This window comes from Salvelinus fontinalis, chromosome 6, assembly GCF_029448725.1.
Source record: "Salvelinus fontinalis isolate EN_2023a chromosome 6, ASM2944872v1, whole genome shotgun sequence".
NCBI lineage: Eukaryota > Metazoa > Chordata > Actinopteri > Salmoniformes > Salmonidae > Salvelinus > Salvelinus fontinalis.
Genome location: NC_074670.1, coordinates 82,977,441 through 82,998,162, shown reverse-complemented (window position 1 = coordinate 82,998,162; position 20,722 = coordinate 82,977,441).

Here is a 20,722-nt window from a genome sequence, read left to right as displayed (position 1 = left end):
AGAGAGAGAGACAGAGACAGAGACAGAGACAGAGACAGAGACAGAGACAGAGACAGAGACAGAGACAGAGACAGAGAGAGACAGAGAGAGAGAGACAGAGACAGAGACAGAGAGAGAGACAGAGACAGAGACAGAGACAGAGACAGAGACAGAGACAGAGACAGAGACAGAGACACAGAGACACAGAGACACAGAGACACAGAGACACAGAGACACAGAGACAGAGACAGAGAGACAGAGACAGAGAGACAGAGACAGAGACAGAGACAGAGAGAGAGACAGAGACACAGAGACACAGAGACACAGAGACACAGAGACACAGAGACACAGAGACACAGAGACACAGAGACAGAGACAGAGACAGAGACAGAGACAGAGACAGAGACAGAGACAGAGACAGAGAGAGAGACAGAGACAGAGACAGAGACAGAGACAGAGACAGAGACAGAGACAGAGACAGAGACAGAGACAGAGACAGAGACAGAGACAGAGACAGAGACAGAGACAGAGACAGAGACAGAGACAGAGACAGAGACAGAGACAATCTCAATACGATCTAATAGGAACATGAAAAAGATCCAGCATCAATGTTTGTAAAGATAAACATAAGCTATATCATGCCGAATTAGCCCTCGAATGGTGTGTGGAAGCTAGAAGATGACATATGGGAAGAAACGGTCAGGAGGAAACAAACCTATCTCAAAAGACTATGACTATATGGTCTTCAAACTTTAACAGCAGGGACTGATTTTGGGGTGAGAGGTTTGACGAGCAGGTGTCCACATACTTTTGGTCTTGTAGTGTGTTTTACTTAAATAAACTCTACATAATATAAACTGAACTGAACAAAAATATAGAGTCAACATGTAAAAGTGTTTGTCCCATATTTCATTTATTTTATATATTTTCATTTATTCATTATATTGCTCAAAATAAACAATCCCAGAAACGTTCCATACGCACAAAAAGTTTGTTGCTCTCAAAATGTCTTGCACATATGTGTTTCCATCCCTGTTTCTCCTTTGCCAAGATAATCCATCCGCCTGACAGGTGTGGCATATCAAGAAGCTGATTAAACAGCATGATCATTACACAGGTGCACCTTGTGCTGGGGACAATAAAAGGCCACTCTAAAATGTGCAGTTTAGTCACACAACACAATGCTGCAGATGTCTCAAGTTGAGGGGAGCGTGCAATTGGCACGCTGACTGCAGGAATGTCCAACAGAGCTGTTTACAAAGAATTTAATGTCAATTTTCACAACCTCAGACCACGTAACCGTGCCAGCCCAGGACCTCCATATCCGGCCAGATAAGAACGCTGAGCTGTAGTCAATGAATAGCATTTATAGGTGCATCACATAGGTGTTCCTTTTGTCCAGGTGGGAAAGGGCAGTGTGGAGTGCAATAGAGATTGCATCATCTGTGGATCTGTTGGGGTGGTATGCAAAATGGATTGGGTCTAGGGTTTCTGGGATGATGGTTGTTGATGCGAGCCATGACCAGCCTTTCAAAGCACTTAATGGCTACAGACCTGAGTGCTATGGGTCAGTAGTCATTTAGGCAGGTTACCTTAGTGTTCATGGGCACAGGGACTATAATGGTCTGCTTGAAACATGTTGGTATTACAGACTCAGTCAGGGAGAGTTTGACAATGTCAGTGAAGTCACTTGCCAGTTGGTCAGCGCATGCTCGGAATACATGTCCTGGTAATCTGTCTGGCCCTGAGGCCTTGTGAATGTTGACCTGTTTAACTTCTTTGGGACTGGGGGGCAGTATTGAGTAGCTTGGATTAAAAGGTGCCCAGAGAAAACTGCCTGCTACTCAGTCCTAAAAGCTAGAATATGCATATGATTAGTAGATTTGGATAGAAAACACTCTGAAGTTTCTAAAACTGTTTGAATGATGTCTGTGAGTATAACAGAACTCATATGGCAGGCAAAAACCTGAGAAAAAATCCAACCAGGAAGTGGGAAATCTGAGGTTTGTAGTTTTTTCAAGTCATTGCCTATCGAATATACTAGATGTCAACAGTCTTTAGAACCTTGTTTGATGCTTCTACTGTGAAGGAGGGGTGGGGTGAGAGCTGTTTGAGTCAGCGGTCTGGCAGAGTGCCACGAGCTCAGTCTCGTGTGCTCCCGTGAGAGTTAACTGCGTTCCATTGCATTTCTACAGACAAAAAGGAATTCTCCGGTTGAAACATTATTGACGATTTATGAAAAAAACATCCTAAAGATCGATTCTATACTTCGTTAGACATGTTTCTACGAACTGTAATATGACTTTTTGCCTGAACTTTCGCCTGGACTTGCATGTGCCTCCTGAGTTTGGATTTGTGTACTAAACGTGCAAACAAAAAGGAGGTATTTGGACATAAATGATGGACTTTATAGAACAAAACAAACATTTATTGTGGAACTGGGATTCCTGGGAGTGCAATCTGATGAAGATCAAAGGTAAGTGAAAATGTATAATGCTATTTCTGACTTCTGTTCACTCCACAACATGGCGGGTATCTGTATGGCTTGTTTTTGTGTCTTAGTGCCGTACTCAGATTATTGCATGTTGTGCTTTTTCCCCAAAGTTTTTTTGAAATCTGAAACAGCGGTTGCATTAAGGAGAAGTTTATCTATAATTCCATGTATAATACTTGTATCTTTTATCAATGTTTATTACGAGTATTTCTGTAAATTGATGTGGCTCTCTGCAAAATCACCAGATGTTTTGGAACTACTGTACATAACGCGCCAATGTAAACTAAGATTTTTGGATATTAAAAATGAACTTTATCGAACAAAACATACATGTATTGTGTAACATGAAGTCCTATGAGTGTCATCTGATGAAGATCATCAAAGGTTAGTGATACATTTGATCTCTATTTCTGCTTTTTGTGACTCCCCCTTTGACTGGAAAAATGGCTGTGTTTTTCTGTGACTAGTTGCTGGCCTAACATAATCGTTTGGTGTGCTTTCGTCGTAAAGCCTTTTTGAAATCGGACACTGTGGCTGGATTTACAACAAGTGTATCTTTAAAATGGTGGAAAATACTTGCATGTTTGAAGAATTTTAATTATGTGATTTCTGTTGTTTTGAGTTTGGCGCCCTGCAATTTCACTGGCTGTTGGCGAGGTGGGACGCTACCGTCTCATGTACCCTAGAGAGGTTAAAGGTCTTACTCACATCGATTACGGAGAGCGTGATCACACAGTCGTGCCATTTAGTCCTTTATTTACTCTTTGCCTGTTTGATGGTTCGTCGCAGGGCATAGTTGGATTTCTTATAAGCTTCCGGGTTAGAGTCCCGCTCCTTGAAAGCAGCAGCTCTAGCCTTTAGCTCAGTGCGGATGTTGCCCTTTATCCATGGCTTCTGGTTGGGGTATGTACGTACAGTCACTGTGGGGACTACGTCATCGATGCACTTATTGATGAAGCCAGTGACTGAGGTGGTGTACTCCTCAATGCCATCGGAAGAATCCCGGAACATATTCCAGTCTGTGCAAAACAGTCCTGTAGTTTAGCATCTGCTTCATCTGACCACTTTTTTATTTACGAGTCACTGGTGCTTCCTGTTTTAGTTTTTCTTATAATCAGGAATCAGGAAGATAGAATTATGGTCAGATTTGCCAAATGTAGAGTGAGGGAGACCTTTGTACGCGTCTCTGTGTGTGGAGTAAAGGTGGTCTAGATCCCCCCCCCCCCCCCCTCTCTGTTTGCACATTTAACATGCTGGTAGAAATTAAGTTAAACGGATTTCAGTTTCCCTGCATTAAAGTCTCTGGCCACTAGGAGCGCCGCTTCTGGATGAGCGTTTTCCTGTTTGCTTATGCCTGTATACAGCTCATTGAGTGCGGTCTTACTGCCAGCATCGGTTTGTGGTGGGGAATAGACAGCTACGAAGAATATAGATGAAAACTCTCTTGGTAAATAGTGTGGTCTACAGCTTATCATGAGATACTCTACCTCAGGCGAGCAAAACCTAGAGACTTCCTTAGATATCGTGCACCAGCTGTTGTTTACATATATGCATAGTCCGCCACCCCTAGTGTAACCAGAGTCTGCTGTTCTGTCCTGCCGGTACAGTGTAAAACCCATCAGCTGTATGTTCTTATTGTCGCCGTTCAGCCACGACTCGGTGAAACATAAGATTTTACAGTTTTTAATGTCCCGTTGGTAGGATATATGTGGTTGTCGTAAAAATGTAAAGCATCATGTGATAACATTGGTCAACATCTAAAGCAACATGTGATAAAATCTGTCAACATGCAAAGCAACATGTGATAACATCTGTAAAACTGTAAAGCAACATGTGATAACATCTGTAAAACTGTAAAGCAACATGTGATAACATCTGTAAAACTGTAAAGCAACATGTGATAACATCTGTCAACATGCAAAGCAACATGTGATAACATCTGTAAAACTGTAAAGCAACATGTTATAACATCTGCAAAACTGTAAAGCAACATGTGATAACATATGTAAAACTGTAAAGCAACATGTGATAACATCTGTAAAACTGTAAAGCAACATGTGATAACATCTGTAAAACTGTAAAGCAACATGTGATAACATCTGTCAACATGCAAAGCAACATGTGATAACATCTGTAAAACTGTAAAGCAACATGTTATAACATCTGCAAAACTGTAAAGCAACATGTGATAACATATGTAAAACTGTAAAGCAACATGTGATAACATCTGTAAAACTATAAAGCAACATGTGATAACATCTGTAAAACTGTAAAGCAACATGTGATAACATCTGTAAAACTATAAAGCAACATGTGACAACATCTGTAAAACTGTAAAGCAACATGTGATAACATCTGTAAAACTGTAAAGCAACATGTGATAACATCTGTAAAACTATAAAGCAACATGTGACAACATCTGTAAAACTGTAAAGCAACATGTGATAACATCTGTAAAACTGTAAAGCAACATGTGACAACATCTGTAAAACTGTAAAGCAACATGTGATAACATCTGTAAAACTGTAAAGCAACATGTGATAACATGAAACTACACATTTGAAACGGTGTTCCAAAAACACGTTTTCACATCATGTGTTTTTTTCTGTGAGGGCAGAATAAGACTCACAATATTTATTGGGAAGGAGCATCAATCACCGTGGACTTTCACCACCCTGTGAAGTTCATCATAACTTGTTTCATCTGTAGCTTAATAAAAGGCTAATAAACAGCATGCTTTCCCGAGTCGTAGTGGGAGGACCACACAACATATCTGTAGCTCAAGTTTACATTTACATTTTATAGATGTTAGTCATTTAGCAGATGCTCTTATCCAGAGCAACTTACAGTAGAGTGCATTCCTCTTATTAAGATAGCCAGGCATAGTAAGTTCACTTTTTCTCAATAAAGTACTTATTAGCAAAGTCAGAGCTAGAAAGTTGGGAGGGATCAAACGAAAAAGTTTGCTATAGTAGCTTTGAAGAGTTAGGGTTTCATGTGCTTTTGGAAGATGGCCATGGACTCTGCTGTCCTAGCTTCAGGGGGAAGCTGGCTCCACCATTGGGGTGTCAGGACAGAGGAGAGCTTGGGCTGGGCTGAGCGGGAGCTGCCTTCTGTTGATACCATGGTTATTATATCAATATTTGCGTATACACACGCTACTTTTCTAAACTTCCCACCTACCTACTGAGACAATGTTCAATAATAAAATGTCTGACTTTATATTTATTTGACTTATTTGTTGTTTTTTTCCCCTGTCAGAGGTTTCTTGAGGTAATATTGCAGAAGGAAGGAGCCAGTGAATTAAAGACAGTCTGTGTCCCAAAGAGCACCGTATTCCCTACATAGCGCACTACTTTTGACCAGGTGCCCATAGTGCACTATGTAAGAAATAAGGGTCCGTTTGTGACTCAGCCGGTGGGTTGTATTTGAGGTCACTCCATTATCATCGCTAATGCGCTGTGAGATTGGGAGCTAATTGATAATGCATGCTAATTGATATTAGCGCCCCCTTCGTCGCCGTATCGAAGAAAACATACAATCCACTAACACAGTGGACGCTGTGGGCTAAAACTCCTTTAGCATAATCTTCCTCTCGCTCCAAGCTTCCGCCTCGTTGATTTGCTGGCCGATTCTTTGCGCTTCACCCCAGGACAATCAAGCATCCTACTCATAAAGACAATTCCTGGAGGGGAAGGATGACAGACGGCGCATGAGGGAGAGAGATAGGTGTGTCTAACCAAGGATGAAAATACCTAATCAGAGGTGTTGTTGTGCTTAAACATAAGGAGCCAGATAACATACTCATAAAGTCTACATTATTAAGGATGCATCAGAATGCTATAGTGTTAGCCAGTTAGCATACCCATAAAGTCTACAGTATTAAGGATGCATCAGAATGATGTAGCGTTAGCCAGTTAGCATACCCATAAAGTCTACAGTATTAAGGATGGGTTGTAATGCTATGGTGTTAGCCAGTTAGCATACTCATAAAGTCTACATTATTAAGGATGGGTTGTAATGCTATGGTGTTAGCCAGTTAGCATACCCATAAAGTCTACATTATTAAGGATGCATCAGAATGATGTAGCGTTAGCCAGTTAGCATACCCATAAAGTCTACAGTATTAAGGATGGGTTGTAATGCTATGGTGTTAGCCAGTTAGCATACCCATAAAGTCTACAGTATTAAGGATGCATCAGAATGATGTAGCGTTAGCCAGTTAGCATACCCATAAAGTCTACAGTATTAGGGATGGGTTGTAATGCTATGGTGTTAGCCAGTTAGCATACCCATAAAGTCTACATTATTAAGGATGCATCAGAATGATGTAGCGTTAGCCAGTTAGCATACCCATAAAGTCTACAGTATTAAGGATGCATCAGAATGATGTAGCGTTAGCCAGTTAGCATACCCATAAAGTCTACAGTATTAGGGATGGGTTGTAATGCTATGGTGTTAGCCAGTTAGCATACCCATAAAGTCTACATTATTAAGGATGCATCAGAATGATATAGTGTTAGCCAGTTAGCATACCCATAAAGTCTACAGTATTAAGGATGGGTTGTAATGCTATGGTGTTAGCCAGTTAGCATACCCATAAAGTCTACATTATTAAGGATGCGTCAGAATTATATAGTGTTAGCCAGTTAGCATACCCATAAAGTCTACATTATTAAGGATGCATCAGAATGATGTAGCGTTAGCCAGTTAGCATACCCATAAAGTCTACAGTATTAAGGATGGGTTGTAATGCTATGGTGTTAGCCAGTTAGCATACCCATAAAGTCTACATTATTAAGGATGCATCAGAATGATATAGTGTTAGCCAGTTAGCATACCCATAAAGTCTACAGTATTAAGGATGCATCAGAATGATGTAGCGTTAGCCAGTTAGCATACCCATAAAGTCTACAGTATTAAGGATGGGTTGTAATGCTATGGTGTTAGCCAGTTAGCATACCCATAAAGTCTACATTATTAAGGATGCATCAGAATGATGTAGCGTTAGCCAGTTAGCATACCCATAAAGTCTACAGTATTAAGGATGGGTTGTAATGCTATGGTGTTAGCCAGTTAGCATACCCATAAAGTCTACATTATTAAGGATGCTTCAGAATGATATAGCGTTAGCCAGTTAGCATACCCATAAAGTCTACAGTATTAAGGATGGGTTGTAATGCTATGGTGTTAGCCAGTTAGCATACTCATAAAGTCTACATTATTAAGGATGCATCAGAATGATATAGCGTTAGCCAGTTAGCATACTCATAAAGTCTACAGTATTAAGGATGTGTCAGAATGCTATAGTGTTAGCCAGTTAGCATACTCATAAAGTCTACATTATTAAGGATGCATCAGAATGCTATAGTGTTAGCCAGTTAGCATACCCATAAAGTCTACAGTATTAAGGATGGGTTGTAATGCTATGGTGTTAGCCAGTTAGCATACTCATAAAGTCTACATTCTTAAGGATGCATCAGAATGCTATAGTGTTAGCCAGTTAGCATACCCATAAAGTCTACAGTATTAAGGATGCTATGGTGTTAGCAGGGAAGAGCATTACTCAGTTTGCAGTGGTAACACAACAATATATAACCAGGGAGACACCCACTTCAACATCTAGTTTTAATTTACATTTGTCAACTCATGTGAATTCAACATAAAATCAACAAAAATGTAAACCATGTCATTGGATTTAGAGGCAGTAGAGGGAGTGATGAGGTGGAGTTTAGAGGCAGTGTCCTTTCTGTTTGCTAGTGATGAGGTGGAGTTTAGAGGCAGTGTCCTGTCTGTTTGCTAGTGATGAGGTGGAGTTTAGAGGCAGTGTCCTTTCTGTTTGCTAGTGATGAGGTGGAGGTTAGAGGCAGTGTCCTGTTTGTTGTTAGTGATGAGGTGGAGTTTAGAGGCAGTGTCCTTTCTGTTTGCTAGTGATGAGGTGGAGTTTAGAGGCAGTGTCCTGTCTGTTTGCTAGTGATGAGGTGGAGTTTAGAGGCAGTGTCCTTTCTGTTTGCTAGTGATGAGGTGGAGGTTAGAGGCAGTGTCCTGTTTGTTGTTAGTGATGAGGTGGAGTTTAGAGGCAGTGTCCTCTCGGTTGTTAGTGATGAGGTGGTGTTTAGAGGCAGTGTCCTGTCTGTTTGCTAGTGATGAGGTGGAGGTTAGAGACAGTGTCCTGTCTGTTTGCTAGTGATGAGGTGGAGGTTAGAGGCAGTGTCCTCTCGGTTGTTAGTGATGAGATGGAGGTTAGAGGCAGTGTCCTGTCTGTTTGCTAGTGATGAGGTGGTGTTTAGAGGCAGTGTCCTGTCTGTTTGCTAGTGATGAGGTGGAGGTTAGAGGCAGTGTCCTGTCTGTTTGCTGGTGATGAGGTGGAGGTTAGAGGCAGTGTCCTCTCGGTTGTTAGTGATGAGATGGAGGTTAGAGGCAGTGTTCTGTCTGTTTGCTAGTGATGAGGTGGTGTTTAGAGGCAGTGTCCTCTCGGTTGTTAGTGATGAGGTGGAGGTTAGAGGCAGTGTCCTCTCGGTTGTTAGTGATGAGGTGGAGGTTAGAGGCAGTGTCCTGTCTGTTTGCTAGTGATGAGGTGGTGTTTAGAGGCAGTGTCCTGTCTGTTTGCTAGTGATGAGGTGGAGGTTAGAGGCAGTGTCCTGTCTGTTTGCTGGTGATGAGGTGGAGGTTAGAGGCAGTGTCCTCTCGGTTGTTAGTGATGAGATGGAGGTTAGAGGCAGTGTTCTGTCTGTTTGCTAGTGATGAGGTGGTGTTTAGAGGCAGTGTCCTCTCGGTTGTTAGTGATGAGGTGGAGGTTAGAGGCAGTGTCCTCTCGGTTGTTAGTGATGAGGTGGAGGTTAGAAGCAGTGTCCTGTCTGTTTGCTGGTGATGAGGTTGGGTCTTAGAAAGTGCCCCCGTTTCCCCTCTTGCTCCCCATCTGTCCTCCTCTCTATCCTGGGGGACATCCCAGCAGGCTGCCTCCAATCAAAACATGAACACATAAACACAGCCCCCCCACACCCCCACACCTCCTCATCCTACAGGCAGGGCTGAGGGGGGGCTGGCTGGCTGGCTGGTGAATGAAAAACACTTCTGAACCTCAAACACAGCAGACAGAGGGTATCAGCCAGGTGGTGTGTGTGTGTGTGTGTGTGTGTGTGTGTGTGTGTGTGTGTGTGTGTGTGTGTGTGTGTGTGTGTGTGTGTGTGTGTGTGTGTGTGTGTGTGTGTGTGTGTGTGTGTGTGTGTGTGTGTGTGTGTGTGTGTGTGTGTGTGTTTGTGTACCAGCCATTAGCCTCCCACACCAGCTGCTGCTGAGTCCCCTAACGGACAGAGCATCACCACTGGGGAGAGGGATCAATCTGACAGAGCAACACCACTGGGGAGAGGGATCAATCTGACAGAGCATCACCACTGGGGAGAGGGATCAATCTGACAGAGCAGCACCACTGGGGAGAGGGATCAATCTGACAGAGCAGCACCACTGGGGAGAGGGATCAATCTGACAGAGCATCACCACTGGGGAGAGGGATCAATCTGACAGACAGAGCATCACCACTGGGGAGAGGGATCAATCTGACAGACAGAGCATCACCACTGGGGAGAGGGATCAATCTGACAGACAGAGCATCACCACTGGGGAGAGGGATCAATCTGACAGACAGAGCAACACCACTGGGGAGAGGGATCAATCTGACAGACAGAGCAACACCACTGGGGAGAGGGATCAATCTAACAGACAGAGCATCACCACTGGGGAGAGGGATCAATCTGACAGAGCAACACCACTGGGGAGAGGTATCAATCTGACAGAGCAGCACCACTGGGGAGAGGGATCAATCTGACAGACAGAGCAACACCACTGGGGAGAGGGATCAATCTAACAGACAGAGCATCACCACTGGGGAGAGGGATCAATCTGACAGAGCATCACCACTGGGGAGAGGGATCAATCTGACAGACAGAGCAGCACCACTGGGGAGAGGGATCAATCTGACAGACAGAGCAGCACCACTGGGGAGAGGGATCAATCTGACAGACAGAGCATCACCACTGGGGAGAGGGATCAATCTGACAGAGCAACACCACTGGGGAGAGGGATCAATCTGACAGAGCAGCACCACTGGGGAGAGGGATCAATCTGACAGAGCAACACCACTGGGGAGAGGGATCAATCTGACAGACAGAGCAGCACCACTGGGGAGAGGGATCAATCTGACAGAGCATCACCACTGGGGAGAGGGATCAATCTGACAGAGCATCACCACTGGGGAGAGGGATCAATCTAACAGAGCAACACCACTGGGGAGAGGGATCAATCTGACAGAGCATCACCACTGGGGAGAGGGATCAATCTGACAGAGCATCACCACTGGGGAGGGGGATCAATCTGACAGAGCATCACCACTGGGGAGAGGGATCGGTCAACAGAACTCACAACCCTGGGGAGAGATTCCCCTGGGGGAAAACGATGTCTAGGCAAAACAGGTAGAGAATGAGGACGAGTCTGAAAGAGAAGGGGACAGGGGGGGTGGAGACGAAAAGTGGAGGAGATGAGGGGATTAGAGTGGAGGGGAAAGGGGTAGGACGGGAGGAGACTAGGAGAGAGGAAAAGGATGGAAATGCTTCCCCAATTATCACAGTATGAAGGGTTTTAGGATGGCAAGAGAAAGAGAGAGACAGAGTGTAGTACTTTGGGTATGGGGTACTGCTCCAGAGAGGAAACTCTATTTACACTGTCAGTTTATAGTCACCGCATAATCTGATTGAACCATCTGGTTTTAGTATTGGAACAACTGGTGCTGCCCACTCAGAAAACTTGACAGGTACAATTATATCCTCTGCTAAGAGTCTGTCAATTTCCACATCCACTTTAGGCTTCATGGCATATGGAACTGATCTTGGCCTATAACATCTGGGAGTAGCATCAGCAGCAACATGAATGGTAGCTTGGACCCCTTATAATGTCCCAAGCTCATCTTTGAAAACACCCTCATGCTTTGAAAGCACCTGCTGTAGTGTCAATGTCTCTGTGGTGACATGTTTGATTTCATCCCAGTTCAATTCGATTTCCTCCAACCACCCTCTTCCTAGTAAACTGGGGCCAGTACCGTCCACTATTAAGAGAGGCAGATTTTTCTTTTGTCCTTGATATTCCACTTGGACATCAGCAGCTCCAATCACAGTGATCTTCTCCCCCTGTGTACGTTTTGGATTTAATGGGGGTGTCTCTCAGTTTAGGCACTTCAACGGTTTTCCACTTCCTATAGAATTGGGGCCTGTTCATCAGAGTGACACTACATCCTGTGTCTAGTTCAAACGGTAACTTCAATCCATTTATTCCCATTTCCACAGTGAAAGGCTCCACCTTCTTCATATTCGCCCCCTGTACACTGTACATTGAGAATGCTTGCTCTGCGTCTGCGCACTCACTTTCACTTTCTATCACTTGATTAGTGCGGTAGCTAGAGCGTCCGGAGGTATTCGGTTTTCTGTCCGTCCTCTTTTCTGCAGTCCGTGTTATTTTTTTTTTATTGCTGCACGCCCTCACCATGTGGCCTATTATCCCACATGCATAACACTTTTCGTGTTTGAATTTAAAGTCAAACGCTGCGTGTTTTCCTTTGCAACGATAACAGTCTCTATTGGCTGCTTCACCACGGCTTTCCGTTCTTTGACATTCTACGCGCTCAGCGTTGCTCTCTTTTACTGTGTGACACGCAGTTGCGCCCCTTGCCTGCAAATCCAGTGCATTTCTATTTGCGGACTCCATGGCCTGCGACAGTTTGAGTGCATTCTCAAACGTGAGATTAGGCTCTGATAACAAGCGTATTTGTATCCTGTCATCATTAATCCCACACACCAGCCGCTCGCGTAGCATTTGCCATAATGTGTTCCCATAGTTACAGTCCAATGCTAGTTTTCTCAACTCAGCCACATATTCCCCCACTGATTCGATAGGTTTTCTCATGCGTGAATCAAACTTGAATCTTTGTACTATCTCACTAGGTTTGGGGTTGAAGTGATTTTTTAATAGTTCGACTAAATCTATCAATGACTTTTCTCCTGCTTTATCTGGGCTCAACAGGTTTCTCATTAAACCTGTTATTTCCTTAGCAGCAAAGAAATGTTCCATTATTTCACAGTACTCCTCCAATTCCTGATTTTTAGGATCAAATGGTGGTAACGAGGCTATTGTTGCCAAAGCCATCTTTTCCGATTCTCTCACCCCTCACACAGTCAATAATTTTTCCAACAAGTATCCAGTATCCTTCAGAATCTTCAGTGTCTCTCTCTTCAGAAATCGAGAGACACCGAGAGGGGGAGAGAGAGAGAGAGAGAGGGAAAGAGACAGAGAGAGAGAAAGAGAGAGACACAGAGGGAGAGAGAGAGAGAGAGAGAGAGAGAGAGAGAGAGAGAGAGAGAGAGAGAGAGAGAGAGAGAGAGAGAGAGAGAGAGAGAGAGAGAGAGAGAGAGAGAGAGAGAGAGAGAGAGAGACAGAGAGAGAGAGAGAGACAGAGAGAGAGAGAGAGACAGAGACAGAGAGACAGAGAGAGAGAGAGAGAGACAGAGAGAGAGAGAGAGAGAAGTCATGCAGAAGAACAGCTCCTGACTTGTTATAACTTTTTGGTTGTTAAGAGCGAGATTGACACGATTCAATTAGCAAAAAATGTATAGGTAATCAAATTGTACAACTGAAGATCAACACAGGAGGAAAAGATTGACAGAGAGTGAGTTAAAAGACCAATCTACATCGTGGTAGCTAGCCAAATTCAAATCGGTCAGCTAGCTTACCGTCTAGATCTAACTGTTTACTGGTGGTAACCATAGCAACATGGCCACTGAGGCAGCGCTAGCAGCGTTAGCAGCGACAGAAACTGAGAGACTTTCCCCACTTTTTTTTGAATACCCAGCAGAAATCAAATCAGAGAAAGGAAGAATCAATTTTAAACACAGAATTCTGAGGGAGAACCCAGAAACTTTGTTTGCCGACTGCTCACAAAACAGGACTGTTACAAACCTGTTATTTTACACAGACCAGACTACTGCCTGGCATGCAGCTGTAACCAGGCATTTCAGCTATACCACGAAGAAAGGCATCTGCAAGGGAAGGCAAATCCACATTTTTGAGGACAGCGATAAGGACCAGGAAAACAGGTTTCTGACGGTAAATATGTATCAGAACGGCACTGTCATGGTCCAGGGCAGTGAGGCTGCACTCAGCTCTGTTGTGCAGGACTTCCCCACCCTAACGAAGACAGCGGAAAGCAACAAAGAAAAGGACAGCACCCCGACCTCTCCCCTCACCTCAGGCACCCCAACAGCAGGACCATCCTCCCCCCTGCCTGCCTACAACCACCAGAGCCAAGACCACACTACCATCAGCCTGTTGAGAGACAGGCTGGCTGTGATAGAGGTATGGGTTACTGAGCTGAAGGAGCAGCCCCCCAGCTACACCACCTCCAGACTGCTGAGAGACAGGCTGGTTCTGTTAGAGGTATGGGTTACTGAGCTGAAGGAGCAGTCCCCCAGCTACACCACCTCCAGACTGCTGAGAGACAGGCTGGCTGTGATAGAGGTATGGGTTACTGAGCTGAAGGAGCAGTCCCCCAGCTACACCACCTCCAGACTGCTGAGAGACAGGCTGGCTGTGATAGAGGTATGGGTTACTGAGCTGAAGGAGCAGCCCCCCAGCTACACCACCTCCAGACTGCTGAGAGACAGGCTGGCTGTGATAGAGGTATGGGTTACTGAGCTGAAGGAGCAGCCCCCCAGCTACACCACCTCCAGACAGGCTGGCTCTGTTAGAGGTATGGGTTACTGAGCTGAAGGAGCAGTCCCCCAGCTACACCACCTCCAGACTGCTGAGAGACAGGCTGGCTGTGATAGAGGTATGGGTTACTGAGCTGAAGGAGCAGTCCCCCAGCTACACCACCTCCAGACTGCTGAGAGACAGGCTGGCTGTGATAGAGGTATGGGTTACTGAGCTGAAGGAGCAGCCCCCCAGCTACACCACCTCCAGACAGGCTGGCTCTGTTAGAGGTATGGGTTACTGAGCTGAAGGAGCAGTCCCCCAGCTACATCACCTCCAGACTGCTGAGAGACAGGCTGGCTGTGATAGAGGTATGGGTTACTGAGCTGAAGGAGCAGCCCCCCCAGCTACACCACCTCCAGACTGCTGAGAGACAGACTGGCTCTGTTAGAGGTATGGGTTACTGAGCTGAAGGAGCAGCCCCCCAGCTACACCACCACCAGCCCAGACACAGAGCTTCTACAGGACCAGATCAACCAGTGCAGGACCCAGCTGAAGAACTCTGTCCAGGAGCTGAGAGAGCCTTACCAAAGCGCTTGAGGAGGTAAAGGCCACCATGAGGAGAGAGCTGGTGCAGGTAAAGGAGGAGATGGCAAAGGAGTTGTCTGGCATCAAGAGGGTTCTGCAGCACAGAGAGCAGACTGTAGAGACTCCTAGAGAGAAGCTGCATCCCCTCACCACCCCTAACAACCCCACCACCCCTAACACCCCCACTGACCCACCTTTACCCACAACCCCCCCCCATACCGACAACACTTTACCCACACCCCCAGTCAACAAGGAGGCTCACATGGAGACACCTACTACAGAGAGAAGCTCTCTGGCCCCCCCTGACACACCCCCACACGCCCCTCCATGTACACAGGCCCTGTGTACTCCAGCCACAGACCGTAAACGCACTAATCTGGTAAAACCCGCTGAGGTGGCCATCCTCATTGACTCAAATGGGAAATTCCTCCAAGAAGATAAACTCTTCCCACAACACAAGGTGCGCAAAATATGTTGCCCAAAAACACAGGATGCACTCCACATCCTGTCCCAGCCTGACTTTGGCACACCAGGCAACATTATTATTCACACCGGCACCAACAACCTGCGAGAGGAGCAGGAGAGAGTAGGCAGCCTGGTCAACAGAGTAGCAGAGAGGGCCTCTGAGCGGTTCCCCAACTCCCACATCACCATCTCCACTCTGCTGCCCCGCAAAGACTTTCATCCCCGTACCATTCAGAAAGTCAACGCTGACATCACCAGAGGGTGTGGCCTACTCCCGAACGTACACGTTGCTCACCACCCAACAATCACCCCAGAGCATCTGCACGACCACTCCCATCTGAGGAAACAGACAGTAGGGATGTTTACCAAGTCTCTAAAGGACGTGGCACTTGGTAGACAAACACCCCATGCAGTATTGGACAGAGGACCACTCAGAGACCCCTACCAGACCACTGCACCAACAAGGAGCCCCAGGCCCCTTCAACGCCACACCAGACCCAGCGCACCCCACAGGCCCCACCCACCACCAGAGCATCACCACTTCCATCGGCTTAGCCAGACTGGACCGGGCCCAGCCTACTACCCCGCACCAGACCACCACCCCTACCAGACCAGAGGGGAAGCCCCAGGGCCCAGATCTGGCCCCCCTCCACTCCACAGGGCCCAACAGCAGGACCAGCGCAGCTACGCAGAGGTCGTCTGAGGACAGGAGAACCCTGTAGGATTAAGTGAGATTAAACAGCTCCTCCAATACATCTGCACTAAACTGCACTAAACACACACGGACACACACACACACACACGGACACACACACACGGACACACACACACACACACACACACACACACACACACACACACACACACACACACACACACACACACACACACACACACACACACACACACACACACACAGACCTATTGTACTAAAATGTACTTGTTCAATAAATAGGAATGTTTATATATATAACAGAAAGAATGTTAGCTGTTATCCTGTTTATCTCACTCTTAACAACTTAATAGTTAGTAGTCACTGTATTTCTGACTGCTATTCTTTCTTTTGTAACATGAAATCGCTATCAGTTAGCATGTGGAACATTCAGGGCCTAAACTCATCAACCTTTGGACTGAAGAGTTTAGCACTGGAGTTCAACAAAAACCTTAAAGATGTTGATGTCATCATTCTGCAGGAGACATGGTGTAAGGCTGACATTGTCACTCACTGTCCCACAGGTTACAGAGAGGTAATTGTGCCGTCACAGAAACACAGCTCTGTCAATAGAGGCAGAGACTCTGGAGGACTGATCATTTGGTACAAATCCGAACTACAACATCTAATTGACCCCCTCAAAATTGGCAAATATCACATTTGGTTAAAACTGAAAAAAGAACTTGTACTGACAGAAAAAGATGTGTTCCTTTGCGCAATTTATATCCCCCCCTCAGAATCCCCATATTACTCAGAGGAGATCTTCCCCACCCTTGAGGAAGAGACATGCCATTTCCAGGCCCAGGGAAATGTGCTCATCTGTGGGGACACAAATGCGCGCACAGGAACACTACCTGATCTAACGAGCACACGAGGGGACAGCTTTATTACAGGCCATACTGTTTCTAACTGTCTTAATCTCCCACATAGAAACGACAGTGACAGCACCGTCAACAAAAACGGAAGGGATCTGTTGCAGCTCTGTAGAAGCCTGGGTCTGTACTTTGTCAACGGTAGGTTACGGGGGGACTCTTTGGGGAGATTCACCTACTGCTCACCTCTTGGCCACAGTACAGTAGACTATATGATCACAGACATTGACCCTTTCTCTCTCAGCTCATTCACTGTCAAGCCACTAACACCTCTATCTGATCACAACCAAATTACATTGTTCCTCAAAAGAGCAGACATGGAAACAACCACACATTCACAGCCCAGTAAGCTGTACAACATCAGAAATTCATGCAGATGGGCCCAAAACAGCACAGAAGAATACCAGAAAGCAACCTGGAACCAAAATATCCAAACACTCTTAGATAACTTTCTGGATACCACATTCACTCACAGTAAAGAAGGCATCAATCTAGCAGTACAAAACATCAACTATATATTCAGGCAAACGGCAAAAGAAGCACAATTGAAATTGATAAAAAAAAAAAAAAAAAGATCACAGATGACAACTGGTTTGATGCAGATTGTAAAATTATAAGGAAAAAAATTAGAACACTATCCAACCAAAAGCACAGAGACCCAAATAATGGTGAATTACGCCTTCATTACTGTGAGACTTTAAAACTCTATAAACGTACACTCAGAACCAAAAAAGCCCAGTACAACAGAAAGCAGCTGACACTAATTGAGGAGTCCATAAACACAAACAACTTCTGGCAAAATTGGAAAAAAACAACAACATCTAAACAAGAGAAATTAGCGATACAAAATGGTGACATATGGACAACTCATTATAAAACACTCTACAACACCGTTCAAATTGACACAAACGCAGAACAACGCCAAATTCATGAGAAGTTGGATGGATTAGAAAAAGCTATAAAGGACAACCAAAATCCACTGGACTCCCCAATTACTGACCAGGAGCTCTATAAGAAACTTCAGGCTCTCAAATTTAAAAAGGCATGCGGACCTGATGGCATCCTAAATGAGATGCTCAAGCTCACTAGTACAAAATTTCAATTGGCTATATTAAAACTATTTAATTTGATACTGAGTGTAGGTTATTTCCCTGACATCTGGAATCAAGGACTCATAACCCCAATCTTTAAGTACGGAGACAAATTTGACCCTAACAATTACAGAGGCATTTGTGTGAACAGTAACCTGGGGAAGGTTTTCTGTAGTATTATCAATGTAAGAGTTCTAAACTTCCTTAATAAGCACAATGTCTTGAGTAAAAGCCAAATTGGATTTATACCAAAACATCGCACGACCGATCATATTTACACCCTACACACCCTGATAGGTAAACATGTCCACCAAAATTATACCAAAATATACGCTTGCTTTATCGACTTCCAAAAAGCATTTGATTCTATTTGGCATACAGGACTGTTCTACAAAGTTATTGAAAGTGGTGTAGGGGGTAAAACATATGACATAATTAAATCAATGTATACTGGCAATACGTGCAGCATTAAAATTGGCAAGAAAAGAACAGAATTCTTTATCCAGGGGCGGGGCCTTCGTCAGGGTTGTAATCTGAGCCCTGCACTCTTCAATATTTACATCAACGAATTGGCCACTATTCTAGAAAAATCCTCAGCCCCTGGTGTTAGTCTCCATAATTCAGAGGTTAAATGCCTACTCTTCGCAGATGACCTATGCCTGTTGTCACCCACAGCACATGGCCTACAGCAGAGCCTGGACCTGCTAGAGCAGTACTGCCAGAGAAGATCCAGATCTCAGGGAATTAGACCAAAGTTCTCAATTGGTACAAAATATATAGTGTACTGTACACACTACAATTACTTAGGTTTAAAAATAAGCTCAACTGGACACCTTAATGAGGCAGTGAATGAACTGAGAGAGAAAGCACGCAGGGCATTCTATGCAATTAAAAAGCAAATTCAAATTGAAATACCTATTAAAATTTGGCTAAAACTAATTGAATATGTCATTGAACCAATTGCACTTTATGGCAGCGAGGTGTGGGGTCCACTTGCAAAACAAGATTTCATCAAATGGGACAAACATCCCATTGAAACCCTGCATGCAGAGTTCTGTAAAATTCTCCTACATGTCCAGAGGAAAACTACAAACAATGCATGCAGGGCAGAATTAGGCAAATTTCCACTAATAATAAAAACTCAAAAAAGAGCAATTAAGTTTTGGAAACATCTAAAATACAGTGACCCCCTCTCATATCACTACCAAGCCCTGCAATACCAAGAGCTGAGCAAAGAAAAGAGTCCCCTCATCCAGCTGATCCTGGGGCTGAGTTCACAAACCTGTTCTACTAACACACTGAAGCCTCGGGACCAGAACATCCAATCAATCAGAATAAACCAAATTACAACACAGTCAAAACAAAACTACATTGCTTATTGGGAAACACAAGCACAAACACAAAGCAAAATGCAGTGCTATCTGGCACTAAATCGACAGTACACCGTGGCTAAATATTTGACCATGGTTACTGATCAAAACCTTAGAAAAACCTTGACAAAGTACAGGCTCAGTGAGCACAGCCTTGCCATCGAGAAGGGTAGACACAGGAAAACCTGGCTCCCCATAGAGGAAAGGCTGTGCAACCACTGCACAACAGGAGAACCTGAGACGGAGCTGCATTTCCTGACAAAATGTCAAAAATATAAAACAATTAGAGAGTGTCATTTCCCCAAATTTGAAACTCTTATTCAAGGTTTCAAAGACCTCTCTGATGAGGATAGGCTACCCGTCCTGTTGGGGGAGGACGCAGAGAGCTGTGGGTTTCAAAGACCTCTCTGATGAGAGTAGGCTACCCGTCCTGTTGGGGGAGGACGCAGAGAGCTGTGGGTTGGCAGCGCACTACATTGCTGCCTGCCACAAGTTGAGGGACAGTGTCTGACAGACCAATCAACCTGCACATGTACTCTACTGTATGTTTATTGTTATTGTTGAATGTGTTGGTTATTTTGACCATTGGTTATTGTTGTTTCTGTTGTCCCGTTGACCATTTTGAATCTCATTTTTATATTGTAAATAAGCTTTGGCAATATGTACACTGTTACGTCATGCCAATAAAGCAAATTGAATTGAATTGAGAGAGAGAGAGAGAGAGAAAGAGAGCGAGAGCGCGAGCGAGAGAGAGAGAGAGAGAGAGAGAGAGAGAGAGAGAGAGAGAGAGAGAGACAGAGAGAGACAGAGAGAGACAGAGAGAGACAGAGAGAGACAGAGAGAGAGAGAGAGAGAGAGAGAGATCTGTTCAGTCGGGGGGGGGGGGGGGGGGGGGGGGGTCAGTGTACAGATCAGTAAGTGTTCGTTGGGATACCTGCTTCTGACTGAGTCACACATCACACCAAGGCCTTTACATGGAACTGACTCAGGAGAGGCTCCATCCCAAACGGAATCCTATTTCTCCATAGGGTTCAGGTGAAAAGTAGTGCACTATGTAGGGAATAGGGTGCCATTTGGATAAAACACCGGAACGTTGACTGTGATAGACATTGACATTGGTCTAGTGGTTGTAACTACTGCCTTCTCTATATCACCTCAAACCTGTCTATCAAAGTATTTAGGTGGAAACCTACCGGGTTCAATTCAGTGGATCGGGATGGTACACAAACGCTTTGCCAAACACGTCTTCAGCAGTGTGTAGGGAGGTGCACCCTGTCTGCTCTGAGCGTTATGGGGCTGTACCACGAGACACGTCTTCAGCAGTGTGTAGGGAGGTGCATCCTGTCTGCTCTGAGCGTTATGGGGCTGTACCACGAGACACGTCTTCAGCAGTGTGTAGGGAGGTGCATCCTGTCTGC